The 17,268-nt window shown below is 40.6% G+C and overlaps 1 non-coding gene across 1 annotated transcript; it reads left to right on the forward strand.

The window, feature by feature from the left end:
• The first annotated feature begins 15,317 nt into the window (after positions 1-15,317).
• Positions 15,318-15,424, forward strand: LOC111817901. The gene has a single exon (XR_002822002.1). It is a non-coding gene; the product is annotated as a U6 spliceosomal RNA (small nuclear RNA).
• Positions 15,425-17,268: the final 1,844 nt, after the last annotated feature.

The following is a 17,268-nucleotide window of genomic DNA, read 5'->3' on the forward strand; positions in this document are numbered from 1 at the left end:
TATCAAGGTGGCTTTCTCTCCCACAGGACAGGTGAATGTCTTGGTACTTCTTGGCCTCTTGCTCCTTCCACACCATGTCTGATCCTCCAGAGCCTTTTGCTTCTCCTGGTATGGTGGCCTGTGGTAGTCACACTTCTGACTCTTAAATGGCAATTGGCTTCAATGGGAAAAGCCAGTGCTGAGTTAGTGTTCTGAAAGACAGGACATGGAGGCCACCATCTCTTAGGAGGTGAGCCTGGGGACTTCTTGTATCTTTTGGTCACATTCTATTCGTTAAACCAGTTGCAGAGATTTCTCAAATCTGGCATAAGGGAGTATAGGACCAAGTCCTCATGAGAGGAGAATAAATTTCCATCATTAATCTGCCCCACATGGGGCTGGGAAGATAGCTTGGCAGTCTGAGCAGCTGCCTGGCAAGCACAAGGTCCCGAGTTTGATCCCTGGTACTAGCATGCCATGCTGGCCCTGGAACCCCAAATGCACTGTCCAGGCCCTGAACTCTAAGGGTGGTGGAGCATGTCTATAATCTCAGCTCTGGGGAGGCTGAGATAGGAGGACCACTATAAGTCCCAATCATGTAGTGAGACCCTGTATCAAACACAAAAAAATCAAACAAAAATCTGTCCCACACCTTACAATACCCAACAGAGCTGTAAAGGGGAAGTGCCTGGTACAAGGTGGCACATATCCTATAAAGAAATAATTGCCATCAGAAACCACATTGCTAGGGTGATATTATTTTCTCTTAGGAGCAGGTTTCCAAGTAATTAACAAAGTATGGACCAAAATGAATAACACTTAAAACTATCATTTAAAAGCAAAAATGATGGTGAAAAAAGCTGCTGTTACCCAAAATCCATATTCTGTTTTCCTTGTTGGTATTTTGTCATGCTTATGCTTTGTTTAATGGAAAGCAAATAGGATAGCTTCATGATATAGATCTCTTCAGTTTTGTTTCCATCTCTTTGCTGAGGTACGGGAAGCTTAAATATGCCAGAAATTTTTACTTGCTCTTAGGCAGCATTTTAGAGCTGTATGCACTATACAGCATGTTACTTAGCGCTATATATTCCCCTCTTTTACACTTATAAAAACTATCAACTAGTAATTGTATGTCAGAGCTGTAGCCATTGTGCTGAGGGTCCCATAGCTACTTAGCACATTGATTATTAGTTACTAGAATGAATATTCTGACAGTGCTCTGTTCCCACAAGGCAGGACCAGTTCTCCTTGTTGGTATGCAGAAGACCTTTTCATTTTCCATTGCTTAAAAGTTACCCATTGACGGGGGGCCTCCCCTTATCTCAGTTCTTTAAGTGGCTGCTTCAACAAAGCAGTCAGGCTCAGGTTGCTGCTGTTTGATCCCCACAACTCAAGCCAGCCAAACCTGCCCTGAAGGCATTTGGAGAAAAAAAAGTTACCCATTGACACCCCCAAAATGCTTTCATTAGGACTCATTTGGTATTATTTCTCATGAAGTTATGGTATTAAGAGAATACCATTGTGGATGTACAGAGTGAGGATGAATGAAGGCACAAGAAGACTGAGTTTTGGTGCAGGATACTTTTTTCTCAGGTCTTCCTATCATAGGGAACAGCTTGGAAAGATCTGAAGATGGTGGTAGTTTTAGAGATAGACGGGATGGCAGTGAATGCTCAAAGAAGGATATTTACAGAAGAGCAGGGCTGATGTCCCCCTAAAAAATAAGAAAGACAGAGCCAGCATTTTGGCTCAGCTCAGGCTTAGAAGGCCAGGTGGATTTGAAAGTGTTAGAAAAACCAGGGAAAGCAACAAGAAGAGAAACCAATAATTGGCAAAGTCAAAAGATAATTCATGCCTACATGCAGTATGACTGTTACTGTATATGTCGCGGTATCATCTGAATAAAAAAAAAATCAGCAGTGTCTTGTCTGGCTTTTTTGCCGGTGTGAAGAGAAGTGCGCATTTCACAGATGTTCCCCGCAGACAGATGTCAAACCTGAAATGACAGTGCAAGCAATCAGAGACATTGTGCATCAGAGAATGCAAGACGTAGCAAATCGCCATCCGCCGCAGTACATTCCATTCGATTGCCGTGCCTGGCCCACTCCTTCTCAAACTGCTGGAGTCTTCATGATATGATATCATATCAAGGGCAGTCTGTTTTCTGGGAGCTGAGCATGGTGCCCTCTGTCACTCTGGATCATCTGAAAGCACACAGTAGAGAAAGCTGGCTAATTCAGCCTAATAGAGCTATAAAACAGTCATCCACAACATTAATCCCCCCTGCCATGAAGTATTGGTTTAGTCTCAGTAGAAAGAATTTTAGTTTAATCATTGCCCAGTCTTTGGGAGGTGGAAGGAGCACATCTCCTGGCCTCTTAGTGATGCTGTTGTGCTGGGGGTACTATGTGAATACCTCTACTTTCCTTACTTCTTGAAAACACCTAGGGGCAATGTCCAAAATGATGTTCAAACACCCTATGGGACAAGGATTAGTCAACTCTGAAGCCACAGAAGACATTAGAAATATGTTGATCCAATAACTGTTTTTATTTTATTTTATTATTTATTTATTTATTTATTTATTTATGTATTTATTTATTTTAGGGAAGGATCTACAGGGTGTTCAGGGTCTCCCTACTAGATTGGACTCATAGTGATTCTCCTGTTTACAGCCTCCCAAGAGCTGGAATTATGGGCATGCACCACCATGCCCAGTCTCAATTGCCCTCTCAACACGCCCCGGGGGTGGGGCTGGCATGGCAGGCCAGGGGATGGAACCCCCAGCTTAATCCACTGAGTTATTTGGCTGGCCCCCCAAGAACTATTTTTAACATATTCTATTCAGCTTAATAGGAATTTTCCTATCTAAACTCTGAATACATAAAGATCAATGAAATATAGCCCAATGCCCTTAAAGAATTTCAGTTCATTGGAAGAGAGACAAATAAAGAGGTGATTCAGCTTCCATGTGATAATCTCCATGATAAAATATACATAGGAGGTTATGCGGCTCAGTGAGCACAGCTAAGTGAGGGGCCTGGTGTAGAAAGCCCCCTTGGTCATCCCACTTCTGTTCTAGTAGTGCTAGAGATTGAACGCAGAGCCTTAGCATTAAACACCATTTTTATTTTGAGATAGCATCTTGCTAAATTTCTAAGCTGCCAAGGCTGTGATCAACCTCGCAATCCACCTGCTTTGGTCTCCCAGAGTTCTGAAACTACAGGTCTGACCACCATGCCCAGCTTCATTGGTTGGTCTTAAGGAATCAGTGAGAGTGAGCCCAGTGGAAGGAACGGTCATGAGGATGTTTCTGGCAGTGGGCATCACGTGACACATGTGCAGAGCTGACAGTAAGCTACCAGGGTGGAACCAGGGATGGTACCAGTGCGTGGGCCCAGAGAGCAGACTGGACAACAGCATATTTGCTGGGAAAGGCAAATTGAAATGTAAGATCTGGGGCATTATTCTGAAAGACTGGGAGAGGGGCCCCTGAAGAGGATAATTGACTAATATAATGTCATCCAACTGAAGAAACAGCTGTGGATCTGAGCCAGCCATGTGGGTACATTTTTATTAAACAAAGAAGACCATTCTAGGGCTCACCAGCCCCCCAAACATGTACTATCCTTTCTCTTTTGATGAAATCTATGGAGAGTAGACCATGACTTTATTTTTGTTATATCTTTTAATTCCTCTTCTCTTTCCCTGGCTCTGCAGATGCAAATGTTCCGTATTTACTTGGATATTTGCTCTTTTTCTGCCTCCCTAATCAATTTTCCCCTACCTGCTTTTTCCATTACGCATTTCCACAGCTAAAAATACCCAGTTTACACTTTTAAGCACTCAGTCTTACTTTTTATCTCCAGAACTTTAAAAATATGACATTTTAAACATGCGCTTCTGAGATATCTAAAAGAGACAGTGTTCTCTCTGTGTACTCATGTTTGTCTGCTACACTTTAAATGCATTTGTAACATAATAGGAAGCAAGGACTTCTGTTTTTATTAGAAGCATCCAAAAACTGTTTGCTCAATCATGTCTCACTGATTAATTTTGATCTGCTGAATAATCTTTTTCATTATTACCACAGCATGAGTGGGAAAAATTAGACCTGTTGACTTGTGGATTCTAGGCCTCCTTGTTTCCATTGGGGATTTTTGCTTTATCAGGTGACAGCACAGTGGAGAGAAGTAGAGAGTGGATCTGCAGGGACAGGGAAGTTTCCAGAACAAGATGCGGCTAATATTGTGATTGTAATGTGAAACTGCAGGTACTGCAATTGGGTGACTAGGTATAGGTCAGTTACAAAGCAGCAACCAAACTGCTACAAATGAAACAGGAATAAAAAATTTTATTTTTAAGATATAAATACTGGAAGGGCCAGCCAAATAGCTCAGCAGATTAAAGCACCTACAAGCAGGTACAGGGGCTGGGGGTTCAATCCCGGGCCTGCTGTGCAGTCTCCACCCCTGGGCCATGCTGAGATGATGATTGAGACTGGGCACCTGTAGTCCAAGCTCTTGGGAGGCTGTTAGCAGGAGAATCACTATGAGTCCGATGTAGTAGTGAGATCCTGAACACCCTGTAGACTCTTCCCTAAAATACAAAAAAAAAAAAAAGACCCAAAACCCCAAAACACTAAAGAAAGAAAGACACTAAACCCATTCATGAGGGGTCTGCTGTCAGAACCTCATCACCTACTAAAGACTCCGCCTCCTAATTCAATTCCATTTGATTCCATCCCATCCCATGCCATTCTAGTCTTCTGGGGCTTAGGACTTCAACATATGGATTGAAGTGGGATGCAAGTGTTCAATTTATAGCCCTTGGAGTCTTCATTTTTTTAGTTTGTAAGCTAAGGATAAAGTAACTTATCAGATGTGTTTGAGATTTGTATTACTTTTTTCATCCTTTGGGAGTTAATCCTGAGACAGGAATTATCTCTAGGGTGTTGCCAGGAGACTGTGATAAGTGAAGGAATTTAATAAAGAATACATTAAAAAACCATATATGCTGAAATAGTGGGGTCTAAATCTTGGTGAGATCTTTAGGAGACAGTGTGGAACATGCCTGCCTGGAAAGGAAGACCACTGTAGCATTTATTCATCAAGATCTCTCTGCCATTTGCTGAGGAATAATCTCAGGAGGGTGATTCTTTAGTAAATCTGGCCTGCCTTATATCCTCTGTGGGTAAAAAAGAAATTAAAATGCAAACAGAGAACACAAGTGATTGTGGTAGGAAGCTGATTGTGTGTAATGGATAACGGATGGGAATATGTGTGGTGCACCACATTAGCTATGAGAGTTACATGAGACATCACAGATAGAGCTATGAGGATAGTGTTCAGGCCTGGGATAGGTTCCATAATGAGCTGTTAAGAAAATAATGAAGAGCATGAACTGGTGATAAAAATCAGGACAGGGAATTAGATTGTTTGGGATCAATGTGCTCCCAGATGCCCACAAGACAGCGTTGGTGGGCACTGTAGTCACCTATGTGGAATAACCCACGATTTTCCAGAGAGACTTTTTCTTCAATCACATCAAGCAGCCCAGTAGTACTATGTGCAGTCATGCTGACAGCTACCTTCTTACCAAGTTCCTCTAAAACCAGCACTACATAAAAAAGCACTCCAGGAGAGAGAATGCCCACTGTTAGGATGTTATTCTTCACAGGAAGGATTGGGGCTGGGAGGTCAATAACAAAAATGCTAGCAGTTTGGGAAACTTAAAGTGTACTTTTTGATATTTATTTTAATGAAGATGAAAAGCTGCAATAGCACAAGATGGGAATTTCTGCACACCACAGTGGAATAAATTTCCCCAAACTTTTCAGTTACCTTAATTGTTTGTTTAGTCATTTGACTTTTGGGAAATAGAAGCAAGTTTTGGCAAAAGCAGCTTTAACTTCTTAATATAGTTTGCATATAACCAATAACTGAATCTAGAAGCCTGTACATTCAAAATAGTGTCAATTTTTTTAACCAGAAAGAAGGGGCTACATTAATTATGCCATTTCTTTGTGGTTGCTTTGGGTAGATAATTTCCCACATCTAATTTGTCAAAATCTAACAGCTTATGAAATAACAAGCTAGTTATTTTATTGTATTTTAATATTATCAGTCTTTATTCTTGTAACATAAAGGTCTAGCTTCAATGTGAACATCAGTACACAAAGCTCCTGCTAAAGAAAAAAATCTTGAACTCCCAAGAGTCACCTCTAATCAAAAAGACAGCTGAGAGTAGTGATATTTGGGAAACAGCAGGGAAGAGTCAAGGTCTCAAGCCCTCTCCATGCTGTCTGAAATCTGCCTCTCTGTTCAGTCTATCAGGCTCCATACTTGAAATATATCTACATCATTCCCTGTAGAATCACCTTCATGATGTGTTTCATTGTAGGCCTTCCAGTTTGTGCAAAGTCTGTGTAAAACTTCAATATTAATAAGGAACCCCATTTGCACTTCCTTCGAAAACCTGGTTTCAGGAAATCCCACAGAAGATGTCACAAGAAAAGTACCTTTTAGAACTTAACACCAATGTAAGCTTACTTTCCTCGAAATGTCATGTCTTGCTCTTTGGCAAATTTTATGTTTTTTCCATGGCTTCCAGGGAATCTAGAACCAAATTAACTTTTAAAACAAAATTAGCTTTCATAATTAACATACTTGCTTTTTCACTTTCATGAGTCATCTAATTAGTTTTATTAATATATATATATATATATATATATATATATATATATATATATATTTCCTTCATGATGAGGTATGTTCAGTTCTCTCCTGAAGAAGCCAGGTGGGAGTGGGAGTAGTAACCTAATTTCTGGTAAATTCAGTTGATGTGTTCGCTGTTGCAAGTACTGGAGTAGCTTGTTATGGTTTGTGTCTAGTTGTCCCCCCAAAGCCTTATGTAAGTTATGGGGCAGAAATGGCTGGAGGAGCAAAGAGTGGCTTGAGGGGCGGGGCCAGCGGACCAGGGCGGGGCCCTAGATTTAGCCAGTTCTTTTGATCCTGAAACTGCCTTGTGTCAGGCTGAAGCCAGTATGGCATATATAAAAAAAAATAATGAAAATGAATCTCCTTACCGTAAAGACCTGAGTGTTTGTTCTTTTTATTATTTTTCCAGAATGTGAAAGAATAAATGAGAATGTGGAGCCACAAAGCCATGGAATGGATGTGAATGTGGTAGAATAAGAGGGGGTTTATGCTGATTGGTCATACAAGTGAGAATAGTGATGTGAATGAAGATGGTAGTGTTGATAGTGCAGATGGAGCTGATGGTAATAACCACAGCGTGGGAGATGCACTGACAAAGTTGATGAGGATGACAGTGTAGACAAAAGTGAAATCTTGTGTGTGTGTGTGTGTGTGTGTGTGTGTGTGTGTGTGTGTGTGTGTTTGGTATAGGGTCTAACTCACAGCTCAGATTCCTAGTGATTCTCCTGTTTTCAGCCTCCCCAGCCCTGGGAATACAGACATGTGCCACCATACCCAGTCTCAGTGGTGGTCTCAGAACACCTAGAGGTGGGGCCTGTGCATCATATGGCTCTGGGAATGGAACCCTGGTCCTTGCACTTGCCTAAGCAGGGGCTTAGTCTGCTGAGCTATCTCGCTGACCCTAAAGGTAAAATCTTGCAGCATTCTTTCTTGTACAAATGAAACTCATGTTGGATTTAAGTCACTTTCCTCTGCTGTGTTTAAGTTTGTTGCTAAGACATGAAGCCTAAGAAAAGCTACAATTTGTTTCCAGATCTGGATTCAGGTTTTGTAGTGCCCAAAGTCAGGAGAATTCTCTACAAGAGAAGGTATAAAATGTGTAACATGCTACTAGTACAAATTATGTGAGGGGTCCCAGAGTGTAAACTTTATTAGTTTGTGTATCTTTCATGTCTTTGCTACTGGATAGAGTGCCTGCTGGGAAGGGGTGAGAAAAACTCACTGTGGGTAATTCCTGCTCTATGGGCTTTCCATAGTTAACTTGTCTACTTACACTTAATATATCTGACCCTCAATATAATCCCAGAAGGTAGATATGACTGTGACTCCCATTTTAAAGATGGGGAAAGAACGATGGAGAAGTTCAGTAATTTGCAAAAAAGCCTAGAGAAGGTGCAATAGGGGGTGGGACTGTAACCAGGATACCGACTGCAGATTGGGAGCTCTCAGTTGTATTTAGACTGTGTTTCAGGCAAGAGAAAGCTGGGGAGCTTCATATGGAAGCTGTGTCAGAGAAATAACTGTGTGTTTCCCTGCACTTGCCACCTTCTCTTTGTGCCTGACTTGGATAGGTTGGGCAGGGCCCAACCCATGCTTGTGCGTGGACATCAGGTGAATATCCCCATTCCCCTGTCCATTACAGAGCAGCGGAGAGAAGGACGGGCTCAGGAGGGTACCTTGCAGAGACGAATGTAAGGATGTCACAGTGATGAGAGGCCAAGGCCTGCACAGGACACTGTTTCTGCCCCCCACTCCCATCCTCTGTGTGGCTTCCTGTTTGGGTGTACCTTCTACAGATTTGGTGTGATTTGGAGTCTAAAACAACTTCTTCCTCCAAAACTGCCTTTGAACCAGAGAAGCTGGTTTATCTCACAGCCAATGACAGGGTGGGAATAAGTACAAAATCCCAGATCCCTTGGAAACTCTAAGGTGTAATCCCTGTAGGATCAGGCTGAGGATATCCTCAGAAGCATGTGCCTGGAACTCACCCCTCTTGGCTTCCTTCCTTACCTTGTCCATGTCCCACATTCCCTCATCCATCTCTCTCAGGATTACTGCCTTCAGAAGTCACTTGTATGGGAATCTTCATATCTGTGTCAGTTTTTAGATAACTTAATCTAAGCTAAATGTTTAAACATGCTTAAAATCTGAATAGGCTGATATTACACACATACAGAAACAAGACCTCTTACCAAACAGCACATACAAAGACATTGTAATGAATAAATTGCAAACTAAATATGGCCACATCAACACAAGGTTCACAGTCTTTTGTGTCAGATCCACAAGCAAGGGGTGCTCCTTGAAGGAAGTGAATTTTTAAGCTTATAAAGTGAATACTATGAACAGACTGAGAGACATAAACTAGCTCCTGCCAGCTTGGTGTTCGTGTGGTCACGTTTGAATGCTTTCGAAGTGAAATTCACACTTGATGGATTTTTATAACTTTTAGAGGTGACTATTTGAAATCTAAATAATTATCCTGTGACAGTCACTGACCCTGTGACTTTAGCTACAAAACACAGTAATTCTGCCTTAAATTTCCTAAGTGCTGCTCATATGACTACCCCAGCCAGCCATCCTTTTTCCATACCACTTCCAAGCCTCGCAGAAACCCTGATGACTCAAAGTTTTAATGCTCTAAATAATATTTGAAGATTTGAGAAACTTTCTGAAAGTGAACATACATAAATAGCCTATTCATTTTAAATATATAACTTTATTTACTTCTATAAAAGAAGAATGCACTTCAGTTGACACCCAGCTCACCAAGCAGACAGGGGCTCTCTTATGTCTGCCAGGGGCTCTTTGTGACTCTTTCCCAGCAGTGTCCCTTGCTAAAGCCAGATTCACATGTATCTTTAGTACAAGGAGACTCTTCCCCTATTTTTTAGCTTTATATGAATAGGTCATGCATTATGCACTCTGAGTCTGATCTCTTCAGTTTAAAACCATGTTGCTTAGCCGTCTCTGCTTTGCTTATTCCTTTCTAATGCTGCTTTCTATGTGCAACTCTGCTGTTTATTGCTGTGGTGTGCTGATGGTTATTCCCTAAAGATCATGTGCCGAGGTCCTGGTCCCTGGTATAATGATACTGAGGAGTGACAGAGCTGTAAATTCTGGGCCTATGGAAGATAATTAGGGCATGGGGGCACTAACCTCAGAAGAGATGAATGGCTATTAATGGGAAGTGTCTCATGTCTTGTGGGACTGGATTGGTTACTGGGACAGCAGGTTGTTATGAGATGATTTTGGCTTTCTGGCTTTCTCTTTTGCCTCTTCTCCTGTGATCTAGTCTCTCTCCAGCTTGCCCCTTCCATAAAATGTTACCTACTATCATGTGTTCACGAGGAGCCAATGTTAGCATTATTTTCTTGGACATCCAGAACTGTGAGCTAAATAAACCTCTTTTATATGCAAATCATCCAGCTTCAGTAATTTCATTAGAGAAATAAAAAATGAGGTAAGATATGTATATGCTCCTATTCATAAACATGTGAATAGTTTTCAACTGGGGACTTGTATCAATTTCCTAGGGCTTGTATAAAATAGAAATTATCTTCTTGCATTCCTGGGAGCTGTAAGTCTAACATTAAGGCAATGAAAGGGCTTTGCTCCATCTCAGAGATACAGGGAATAGCCCTGCCTTGTCGATTTTAACCCGTGGTGCTTGCAGGTATCCCTGGCTTGTGGCCCCATCATTCCAATACCTGCCTCAATATCTACATGGCTGCGTCGTCTTGCTAGTATCCTTGTTCTCTTCTGTTTCTCTCAAGGACACTTGTTATTGGATTCAAAGCCTATCCAGGTAATCCAAGATGATCTCACCCCAAGATTCTTACCTTAATCACATCTCCAAAGACCTTTTTCCCAAATCATGTCATATTCATTGGTTCCAGGGGTTAAGATATAGACATATCTTTGAGGGACACCATTGAACCTGCTATGGGATTGTAATGAAGAGTGCATTAATGAATATTCTGATAAATTTGGTAGGCACGTGTATGTATTTCTTTAGCTTACACCTAGGAGTGGAAGTACAGGTTATAAGGACTTCTTTAGCTTTAGTATAGCCCACCAGAGAGTCGTCCAAAGTGGTTGCAATGTACATCACAGATCACCAATATTAATCACAGCATGTCACAAATGCAGAACTGGAAAGACTGATGCCAGGCTATGTTAACTAATTTCCCAAAGTTTTACAGATGATTAATGGTAGGGAAGGAATGAACATATTTTTAAAAATGGCACAGGACACTACTTAGCAATGCTAATATCCTCTAGTGTTTTCTTTGAATTTCACATTTCATGCAAAACACAATTAGCAGATCTGTTCATTAGCCCAGATGCCAATATGCTGACATTTCTTTTCTACAGGCAGCATTGGCTCCTCAGCGGGTGCGTAGGGAATGGAAAAGCGCAGGATCACAGCCCAGCCCTGACATTTGGAAGACGAGAAACAAACACCAAGGGAGGTAATGTCTTCTTATTGCTGCTGGGCAAAGACAAGCCTTGAGTTGCCTTTCAGTTGCTATCATTTTCTCCGTTATTTGTAGAATTTTCCTTAGAACTTTGTATTTGCTGGATCATAACAGAAGAAAAGAGTAAAATGCCTGTAGCAGACAATGGGGGCAAGGAGTCAGCTGTTATTGTTTATAAAAACCAGAAGAGAAGAGGTAAGAGCATGCAGGTAGCCCACAATAGAAGTGGCCACAGAGAACCTGGAGATGTTAGTGGTGGCAAGGTGTGCAGCAGACCTCCTTGCTATGATGCATGGTCCTCCTTTCTCAAAATGCTTGATGAAAATAGGTATTTTATGGGTTAAAGAAGAGCATGGGTTTTATCCTTTTGGTTGGAATAGGATAGAAGTGTGAACATGTATTGAAAGATGAGCCCAAGACAGACTATGAGAACATTTGTTCCTTCTCAGGAATTTAGAGAAATCTTGAGAAACTGCACTTTTCTAGCAGGTAGAAAAAGGAGGTTGAGACAGTTATGTAGAGGTGTCTGTGGCCAGGAACCCCTACTAAACACTAGAATCCCATTATGTGAGTTGTTTTCAGTAGAACTAGTTTAAGTACCAGAATATTATGATATCTAATTTAGTACTCTTTGCTGTGTATCAAACATGACTGAAAATGCCCTAATGTGGCCCATAAGGAGGATGAAACCTTAGCAAAAGCTGCTGTCCCTTGACTGGGACTTGAATAACATCATATATCTTTGGATTAAAGAAAACTTGGCTGAACTCAAGTAGTATAATACTAATTAGTGACCAGCTTTGCACTACTATGTTGAGATTTTACTTCTACTTGCAGTTTTTGCTTTGTCCTAAATTATTCCTTGGCCTTTGGACTCTTTTTCTGCTTTCTCAAATTGGATTTCCATCTATTACAAGGCATCTTTCTGCTGCCACTGAAAGTCTACATTTCATCAAATACTTCCCTCTGGCCTCCAGGCCAAGCTGATCCTAAAAGGGATCAGATTGGTGGTCAGGAAGATTGACACCCATGTATATGCGTCCTGCTTTGATTACATTCTCCAACTCCTGGAGATTAGAATGAACTGTCCTGTTCAGGAGCAAGTGTCTCCTTTCAAACAAGATGTGCTTTCCCTGTGGTCATTGTAGGAGGAAATTACTTATCAGCTGTCCTACAGAGGAGATCAATGAGTAAAGGAAATTGAAGAGACCTTTGGCTCAAGGGGTTGACAAAAGGCACCTGCGTTTGTGGGCTTTGTTTACTGTCCAGCTACACAGAGGAGGAATTAGGGCCAAGCTGTGTGAGCAGAGGCTGGCCTGGTCCCCAGGATGCAAATGGAACACCGCATTTGGGGTGACTTCTTGGGCCAGGGATGTCTAAAAAATAAACGAAGGGCAAAGAACAGTTTGGGGCATTACTCATGTGACGATGTAGGGAAGAGGACTTTAGTGGCTTCTCAGCTTGGTAAAGAGCAGAAAGTTAGGGTTTGGAGAAGGTGGAAGCTTCTCTTGTGACAAGTAAATGGTGACACTGTGAGTGTCATAACCAGTAGCCCAGGGCTTTGAAACATTCAGGTCATTGGAAACTTAGTTATTATGTCCTGTAAGTCTGGGTGAATACTTAGCTGCTGTGGTGTGGGGACCTGGAGAGTAGGCACGGTCATGAGTTGGCGGGGCCCTGCACATCTGGATAAGGAAGGGCAGGTGTGGCTGTTTTTAAGATTTTCCTCAAAGAGAATACAATGTTTTGAGGCACCAGCACTGAGAAATTGCTTTAGTTAAGGACAAGATGGACTTTTGTTTACTTTTAAAAATGTGTTCTTCAAGACAGGGCCACGTCTTTACCATGAGCCTCTCTGTGCACATGTAATTTCTGGTTGGATCTCTCTGAAGCTTGAATCTGGAGACAAGAGAGTTTTTAATGCTCCATGAAAGCAATCTCAGGGTAGAACACAATTTTCTGTTTCAGGACTTGGAAGGAAGCCAAACTGAGGCTCTGTCAGTGTTCCAGTTACTAACGCTGTGTAACAAAACACAGAAGAACTTAATGGTATAGAACAACCATTTGATTCTGCTCAAAGATTTTGTGGGTCAAGTATTAGGAAGGGCATTTGGGTTGTTTCCAAGATTTTGCTATCACGAACTATGTTGCTATAACCATGAGCATGAACATATTGCTGTAGTATGATGCTCTTAATTTTTTCAGGAAGATACCAAAAAAGGGGAGTAGCTGGGTCAAATGGGACCTTCAGTCCTAGCTTCTCAAGCAATCGCCACACTGATTTTCACAGTAGCTACACCAGGCTACACACCCACCAATGATAGAGAAGAGTTTCTTTTCCCCACAACCTACCGTCATTTGTTATTGGTTGTTATTGTCATTTGTTTTTGGTTGCTTCCTTGATGATAGCCATTCTTTCTGGAGATGGAATCTCAGTATTGTTTTAAACTGCATTTCTTCAATGACCAGTGATGGTGAACATTTTTTTTTCATATATTTATTTGCCATTTCTACTTCAGCTTAGAAGTGTCTGTTCATTTAAAATGTTTGCTTATGGATTTGGGTCTTTAAATTTGGAGGGGTGCCTTCTTAGGCAGATTCAGGGGCCTGGAGTTTGATCCCCTGGCCTGCCATGCTGGCCCCGCCCCTGGGGCACACTGAGACAGCAATTGAGACTGAGCCTATAATCTCACCACTTGGGAGGCTGTAAACAGGAGGATCAGTGTGAGTCCAATCTACACAGTGAGACCCTGCACACCTTGTACACTCTCTCCAAAATACAAAAAAGAAATTGGGGTGGTGTCTGATTTTTTTCTAGTCTTTATATATTCTAGATATTAGTCCTTTGTCTGAGGAACAGCTGGATAAGAATTTTCCCCACTCTATGGGTTGTCTTCTCACTCTGTTGGTAATTTATTTGCTGTGCAAAAACTTTTTAGTATGATTAGATCCTAGTTGTTGATTCTTTGTGGCATTTCCCATGTAGTTAGGGTTTTGTTCATGAAGTCTTTGCCTGCAGCAATGTCTTCAAGAGTTCTACCTGTTCTCTCTTTCAGCAGATTTAGTGTTTCTCTTTTAATATTTAGATCTCTCATCCATATTAGATTTAGTTTAGTGCATGATGATAGACATGAGTCTAGTTTTAATCCTGGCATGTACAAAGCCAGTTTTTCCAACAACATTTTTTAAAGAAACTGTCTTCCAGTGAACATGTTTGGCCTCCTCATCAAAGATAAGGTGAATGTGGTTGGAGTTATTTCTGCATCTTCTAATCTGTTAATCTGTTCCACTCTTTTTTTTTTTAACAGTCCCTTATTGTTTTTATCATTGTAGTTCTGAGGTACATTTTCAAATCAGGGATTGTTATGCCTCTTGCCTTGCATTTGTTACCCAGAATATTTTTGTAATTCTAGGTCTCTTCCAGATCCAAACAAATTTTAGAAATGTTTTCTTCAGTTCTGTGAGGTATGCTGATGGTATTTTGATTAGAATTGTATTAAATCTGTCTAACAATTTTGGAAATATGATCATTTTTACTATGTTGGTTTTTCCTATCCAAAAAAAGGAAAAACCTTCCAAAAAAAGGGGAAAAGGGAAAACCCAAGCCTTTGTTCCTGATTTTAGAGTGAAAGCTTTTAGTTTTTGACCATTTAGTGTGATGCTAGCTGTTGGTTTGCCATCAGATTGAGATAAAGAGCATTTATTCCAATTTTCTGTATGCTCTTTTAAAATCATGAAAGGGTGTTAGACTGTCAGATATTTTTTCTACATCTATTAAGCTGATCATGTAATTTTGTATTTGGTTGTATTAATATGGTGCATTGCATTTATTGATTTGCATATGTAGAACCAGCCCTACATTCTTGAGATGAATCCTACTTCATCATGGTGTACAATCTTCTCAGTGATTTTCTGCATTTTGTTTGCCAGTATCTTATATATTCATTAGGTAGATTGGCTGTAATCTCTCTCTCTCTCTCTCTCTCTCTCTCTCTCTCTCTCTCTCTCTCTCATTCAGTCTTTCTCTGGCTTAGGTATCAAGGTAATTCTTGCTTCTAGGAATGGCTTTGATAGTACTGCTTCCCTTTCAATTTCATTAAAGAGTTAGAGAAGTAGTGGCATTAGATCTTCTCTATTGCTTCCTTCAGCAGCACATATACTAAAATTGGAATGATACAGAGTAGATTAGCATGGCTCCTGTGCATGGATGACATGGAAATTTGTGACATGCTCCATATGTTTTCAACCCGAGAAATAAAATGAGATGTAAAAAAAAAATCTGAATTTCTTATAGAATCAAACAGTGAATCTGATAAAATGATGTCTTGGATGTACTTTGAGACCATGCCCATTCCTCCCTCCTTTTTGAGAGGGAGATACTTTTTCTTTTTGCGGAACCGGGAGATTGAACTCAGGCCCTTGTGCTTGCCAGGCAAGCGCTTATTCTACTGAGCTATCTTTCCAGCCCTTGAGATGATACTCTTAAATGAAATAAATATCACTTTGTCTCTCCTATGTGAGAAACTGAAAGTGTAAATAAGAAACAAAATGCATAATAGATACTGTGAGATACAAGGAAGTTATTCAAAAGGACAGAGAAGACTAAAGGGGAAAGGAAAAGAAAAAATTGAGAACAAAGTGATAAAGTAGAAACACATCTTTGTAAAGGAGGGGAAGAGGGACTGAAGGAAGGGGAGGTGAATGGGAAAAAAGAGGAACTAAGATACATCATGTACAGATACAGATTTCCTGTGATGAATGTGATCACTATGCATATCTAAATTGTACTAAAATACTTAATAATAAAAAATAAGATTGAATTTAAAAATAATTATAAGAATGAAAATGGGGAAAAGGAATTTAGAGACAGAGGTAGGGAAGTGGGTGGGTGGGGGAAGAGAATTAAGACACAATCAAGATATGTTATCTACATGTACCTACTTCCTAGGATAAATGTGAACGTCATATATCACAAACATGTACTAATGAAATAAATGTGAAAGAAAAGAATTTGGATGGGAATGACTTGTATCTTCTTTACATGTCTTGGCCCATTTGAGGAGATTCAAGTACAGTAGCTGGGAAGAGGTTATCTGAAGGCAACTAGCTTACACGTGTGGTGGTAGTTTAGCTGGCTTTTAGCTGGGAAATTTACGTGTGAATTCACCACATGTCTTCTCTGGATTGGCTTATTTAGTTTTTCTTTGTGGATCTGGGTTCAAAGACCAAGTGCTCCAGATCAAGGCAGGTATAGATAACACTTTTGCGATCTATCCTTAAAAACAATAACATTATTTCTACCATATTTTATTGGTTGTGATGAGGACAAAGTTCCTTCCATATTTAAAGATAAGGATATAGACTCTCCAACACTCTATTGGAGAAGTGTTAAAGTCACATTGTAGGAAAATAATGTGGGATGTGAGATATCACTGTAGCCATTTTTGAAAAATAGAACTTTTCCAAGCCAGCAGTGATTTTTGAGAAATATGAGAAAAAGGTGAAAAATATGAGAAGGTGTGATGGGTAGAGAGATGAATGGAATTGCCAAACCGTGCTCTGCAGATACACTTCCAGTTGACATTGACGAAGGTCATGGAGTCTACACTTGTAGGCCCAATACCCAACACTCCAGTCTCTGTCATGAACACATTCATAAATCTGTATGGCTGGTCACAACTGGGATGGAAGAAGAAAATTGGGCTAATGTTTTAAGTCAGGATATTCTAACAAAGTACCATGGCCTAGGTGGATTATAAATAATGGAAAAAAATGTTTTTCACAGTTGAATGTTGAAAGCCTGAGACTGGGGAGAAGCATGTTTGGATTTTGATGAGGGCCCTCTTTCATGGTGCTATATTTTTGCTTTCCAGTTGTGGGACACAATAACCCACATCCACAATTTAAAACAGGAGAGGTTTAATTTGGTTAGTGGTTTCAGGGCTATGGTCATCTATCCCCCAGGCAAAAAATATGGTGAAAAATTATAGTAGAGAAAAAAAATGCTTAGCTCATGGTGGCTAGGAAGCAGAACAAGGGAACGGTGCCAGAGGGGAAGCGGACAGGGACCAGATCCAGAACCCAAG

This window comes from Octodon degus, unplaced genomic scaffold, assembly GCF_000260255.1.
Source record: "Octodon degus isolate 3935 unplaced genomic scaffold, OctDeg1.0 scaffold00073, whole genome shotgun sequence".
In the NCBI taxonomy this organism is placed as follows: domain Eukaryota; kingdom Metazoa; phylum Chordata; class Mammalia; order Rodentia; family Octodontidae; genus Octodon; species Octodon degus.